The sequence below is a fragment of the Mya arenaria genome, chromosome 7 (assembly GCF_026914265.1).
Source record: "Mya arenaria isolate MELC-2E11 chromosome 7, ASM2691426v1".
Classification (NCBI taxonomy): domain Eukaryota; kingdom Metazoa; phylum Mollusca; class Bivalvia; order Myida; family Myidae; genus Mya; species Mya arenaria.
Genome location: NC_069128.1, coordinates 7,772,904 through 7,778,763, shown reverse-complemented (window position 1 = coordinate 7,778,763; position 5,860 = coordinate 7,772,904). Strand labels below are relative to the sequence as shown.

The 5,860-nt window shown below is 35.4% G+C and overlaps 1 non-coding gene across 1 annotated transcript; it reads right to left on the bottom strand.

Annotated features, from left to right (window-relative positions):
* Positions 1–5,223: 5,223 nt before the first annotated feature.
* On the bottom strand, positions 5,224–5,419 carry LOC128241942 (U2 spliceosomal RNA). The gene has a single exon (XR_008262530.1). It is a non-coding gene; the product is annotated as a U2 spliceosomal RNA (small nuclear RNA).
* Positions 5,420–5,860: the final 441 nt, after the last annotated feature.

Sequence of the window (5,860 nt, the reverse complement as noted above, 5' to 3'; positions counted from 1 at the left end):
TACCACTTTTTTACGCTACGACTCTGAAGTATGGGGCTTTTTGATCATTCGCAAACAGATAAAGTACACTATATATTGTCGTGTACACCGATTTCTCTGTTCATTTTTGTGCATTATCGTGTTTAACTCATTTCACTGAAAGGATCAAAACCAAATAAGGAAATATTTGATTTGTATACAATTTAAAACAGCGCTTATGAATGTGGTTTCATAAATATGTATTTTGTCTACGTGGCCACACTATCAAACATATCTTTATTATATTTATTATCTATTTTTATTTTATATAACATTATATAATGTTTGGCCTTTGAAAACTCGGTGCACAGCGAGTAAATATGTGACAACATTGTTAAATAATAAATAGTATTCACGGCACTGGTTGAAATGGTTGATACTAAAGGAATATTTTGTACCCAAAAGGAGGAGGGAATACACTTACCGATGACCATTTCCAATGACGAACTTGTTCTCTGATGTGATTGTAATTGTTATGAAATTAAATTTGATGTATATTTCAGGGAAATATTAGAAATCCTTGTGGCTTAAATGGTCTTCGCCGTACTGGCGACTTCTGTATTCTGTCAGTAGACGCCTGACCGGCAGAGCGGCAGCTCCGATAGCCTTCCCTTCCAGAAGTGTAAGAGGCGCCGTCCACATACAGACAATTGCTTCCGGTCGGTGCAAATGCTACTGCGGCGTCATGGTGGCAACGTCTTCCAGTCCAAAAAGAAGTATTAGAGGGTGTGTGAGAGTAGTTATGAGGGATGTGATGAACGGATCATTTCAGTGAATTGTACCATGTCCTGCATTGTTAGAATGTTAGAACCAATAAAGTGTACTTTAATTTACTCGTAAATAATTACTTAAAAGGCATTATTATTATAAAAAAAATGATGAAGACCCTACTTGGGTGAACATTTCGAGTGTACCCAGGTCCAGAGAGGGCTAACTCTAAAATATTCACCGCTGGTTCAGCATTCAGCATCTCCCGGGACACATTAATTTCATAAATATAATAGACAATAAACAGGCATAGTTTACGACATGTAAGTTGTATTTACATAATGAATAATGTTTTTTTCTGTGAAATGGTATAAGGCCATAGCAAATTAATCATCCTTTCAGAGGTGACGTTGGTCACATATGGTGCCATGTGTATCAGGTGGCATGACATTTCATAAGGCTAAATGGCACAGTACTATAAATATACCATGGATTGTGCAACGAAACAGTAGATTTGTGAAGATCATACTAAACTGGTAAGTTTTGTTTCAAATTTGCTACAGTTGGTTGTTAATTGTTAATTGTAGAAAACATATTCTTGATAGCTTAAAACAGGTGGAGTTTTGTGCAGTTGTTCCAGGTTTTTCGTTTGTGATTTTTTGTGAATTTTTTGTGTTCTATGTGATTGGCGTTTCCCCTGTGCAATTAAACATGGTAAATGTTTAAACTTTTAGCTACTGAGGTTGTTTCGGTAGTTTTTCATATATGTATCGACTTCTGCCTGCGTTGCAAAATGATAAAGTATTGTAAATATCATTTCATTATCAAAACATGTGATCAGAGAATAAATGATTACAATACGAGTATATACACATTGCTTCCAGTTACTATATACATGCATTTATTGCATGCTTATTGTGAAAACTTTAACTGTCTGAATAGAAGGGACGTTGATTACATTCAACAACAGAAATGAACGTACCTTGTCTCATTCTAACTCAGGTATGAATATCTCGAAACAAAGAGATCTTTTGTTCAGTTCTGGGAACGCTTATTTGACATTTTATTTACTTTTTTGTAAATTAAGTTCGTGATACTTAAAATTCTTGATCTTGTCTATTCTTTATGTCATACGCTCTTTGGGATGCTGTTAATTATGTGGATATATATGTATTGGATAAGCTATTAAAGCTGCACTCTCACAGATTGAACGTTTTGACAACTTATTTTATTTTTTGTCTTGGAACGCGATTTTATTTGCGTAAATATCTGCAAACCAGTAATAAAAGACTGCTGACAAAAGATCAGATTGCAGCTTTACATATTTCTTTCCAAAAGTTGATGTTTTATGCATTTTTCTTAAACCAATAGTAACGGTTTAAGCCATAAAACATTAAATTTGGAATTGAAATATGTACAATAGTGAACACACAGATGCATGAGCTGTAATGAATAATACAACCTACAGTGACATAACTGTTATGTTCTATGTTAATTTACCTTAGCAAGCATTTATGACGTATAAGCTTCGAAATTCAAAATATGATTTCTGTCGAACCTCGTTGGCTCGACCTCAAAGAGACCAGCGGGAATAACGTGAGTCTTGGAAAGTTCGAACGAAGCGGCCATTGCATACCTAAGTATATAAGAAACAGTTCCTTACATTGAGTCTAAGCAAACGAGAAAGCTGGGACAAAGAGAGTTTGTGCCAACGGAGTTCAATTGTAATAATAATGTCATTAACATAATGATATAAGCACGTTGTAAAAAAGTTATCAAGGTACGGAACCAAAACAATCAAGAAGGGTTAATCGGGTTCGACGGTTCATTATTTTTTTATGATGAAACATGTTGTAGAAATAGTAATGTCGCTACGGAAGAAAGTTTTCATGGAGGAAAATTATATCGCTAAGGAAAAGGTAATTCTGATCCAAATTCCGGTCAAAATATCTGCTTACTGATGATATTCAATAATGTGCTTTATTCCTCAGAGCAAGATGTCGAAAATCATCGCTGTTTTGGTGTTGTTTGCCCTCCTTTGCTCCGTCACTCATTGTCAAGAGTCGTGTGGCGTTTATCACAGCAGCGCATCGCCAAATTGCTCGGGCAAATCCCCACGTGAAGATGTCTGTCGCCGAGCGGACCACCTGTGGACGTTCAGGCGCGGAGAGTGCGTGAAGCTTCCGGTCAAATGTTACAGCCGCCTTATGATGGACAACGCCTTCGAGTCAAAGGGCGAGTGTGAAAGATCGTGCAAAAGTGGTTATTACTGGTAGAGCTATTGGCAATTGTGTTGTGCATCCAAATTTGAAATGATAAAGACTCGCTATGCTTTTGGACTACTTTTCGCTTATCTGTGCATTGAAATTCTTTTGAAATAATATAAAAACATTTATCGAAAACTGTGTTGGGGCAATGTTTTATTGGTGTTTTTGTTTGAGCGTTCAAATTGATACAATACATAACTTTTCGTCTTATTTCATGCCCTATACCTTTAACAGATCATAGTACTATATGTATTTAAATAAACTTTAGTTATCCTCTATATGTTTCAGTGTTATTACACTATCGTTTTGTCATAAGATGTCAATGGCACCGAGGTTAAACACGTCCTTGATAAACTTAAAGTTCACAAGACAATTTGCACTAATGAAAAAAGGAATAAAATGCAAAAATAGTTTATCGCTCTTTTCAACAGATTGATACGACAAGATAAATAGTTCCCTACTGAATGGAAACTTGATTTATTTAATTACTTTAGAGAATTGTTAGTCGGACAGAGATGTGTATATATTTTTCAATGACTAACAATCTACAAATATTGTTCATCGAAATACAATCAAGGCCTTTGAAAGGGTATTGCACGGGGGTCTCATTTTCAGACTCTAAGGATATGGAATATCAGGCGACGTATTAAGAGGGTTATTTCATTATTTACTGAATAGGTCTTAACGACTGTTTCTGTGTGTTTTTTTCCAATTTTGAGCCGCTCACACCTGGGGTCGCACAGGGCTCACCCATAGATCCAAATATATTTTATCACTTATTGATTTAATGGTAACGATATCGCTTACACCAATGCGAGCCCAAATATACACTTTTGCAGATGAAAGCCCTCTCGCCAACTCATCTCCTAACCCTTATTACATGAAAACTACAATTAATTCTGTTTTACAAAATGATTCCTACTGGCTAGTAAAGTTCAATCCTTCTTAATCATAATCCTTTTTTGTTCACTAACACACCAGCTTCTCACCGATGACAGCGTTAATTCTGCTGGGAAAATGTTTCTTTGAGAGCCTTTGAACAGAAGCTACATCGTGAACTCGTCGACAAATTCATATATCCTACTTTAGTGCATTTTGGAATATTCTGGTATAATTCAACAATCAACAGAAAGGAAATTTCTTATCAGAATAAAATACATTACCTCGTTATGTCGAATTTTTCGGGACCTAGTGAAGTCGAGATAACGAACAGTCGACTCATCCGAATTACAAAAAAATATCACCAATCCCAACACGTTTGAGTTGGATTGTACGATGTTTACATCCACAATTGAACGGTCTTGTTAAATATTTTCGTCGTGAAAACAGCAAACTTATTATTGAAAAATAAAGTAAAACAAAAGAAGAATTATTTGTGTCAAATTTATTTCTTTTACGTTTATGGATCACACAAAACACATATAAAACCACAATTGCATACATTTGTACTTTGTAATATTTTATACCGGGTCCTTCTCTGATTTGGTCGACCAGAGCAGTGGAACTAACATTTGACATTTTGAAGTTATTCATTCTGTTCCCATTCGGGATTGATATCTAATCAATAAAATGTTCATGTTTTATACAATACCAAAGAGCTTGAGCAATAAATGTATCTTTAACTAAATACATAAACAAACAACTATAATTATTCGCACTTACCAATTACATTTTTGTATCCCACAGTTTGTTATATTGACACGGACGGTATTTTGCGACATGCCGCAAACCGTCATGAATATTTTCACACCTACGTCTCGATCTACAGTTCTACATAAAGAACATAGGAAATGTGTGAAATTCGACCACTGGGACTGAAAAACATGGCCGACATAGCGAAAAAGTCGAGATAAAAAAATCGACACAAACAGATTTATTTTATAAAGAATAAGAAGGAGTAAATTCGGGACCGGAAAAAAGTCGACATAACCGGAAAGTCGACTTATCCGACGTCAACATTGCGAGGTTCGACTGAAAATAGTTATAAGACTCACATGATCACTTTTAATTGCACGATCGGCTATATTTGACTGTCGGATAGAAGGAAAATCAAAACACGGAATTTTGGTTAAAAAATATACTCACGGCGAACTGCCTTCGTACTTAATTAACATTTTCAACTAACAGGTAATTATTCAAATCTCTGTAATTTGAGAACACGAAAGCTTGATATCAATATATATACATTAAGAAATATGAACACGCGTTAAACAATACCGTCGTCTTTTTCAATGTGTAATTTGCTTGAAATCAAAAACAAAAAAATCTCTTCAACTGTTTTTGCTTGAAAAAGCGTAAATCAGAACATATATTTAAGCGAACCGCCGCCCTGTCTTTTAATCTATGTGGACAACGCTGTTACGTGATATTAAGCTGATAAGAACAGATACTACACTTTGATCTTAGCCAAAAGGCCGAGAAGCGATATACCATAATGCTTGGCCAAGAAACACTTGCAGTGATCTAAAACCAACTTGTTTAACGGCCACATTCGATTCCCAATAGCGCTAATTGCTCTACTATTCACACGTTGCGATACAGTAGAAGTTGCCGACCATTTTCTTTCATAACACACACTTTTCGCTGATCATCGATTTAAGCTTAAAACAAGCTCATCGATTTAAGCTTAAAACAAGCTCAGTAGCCAAAAGTTTAAACAAAAACCTCGTTTAATGGCACAGGGTAAACGCCAAAGACATGGAACACAAAAAAAAAAGAAGAAACATGGAACAACAGCACAAAACTCCACAAACAACACAGTGCATATATTTCTATATAAAGTCTAGGTATGTTTATCAAGGATTGTTAGGTACCGCCTTGGAACGGTCAGTAAAATGTAAATTTACTGGGGTTTTAAACCAGTTTAC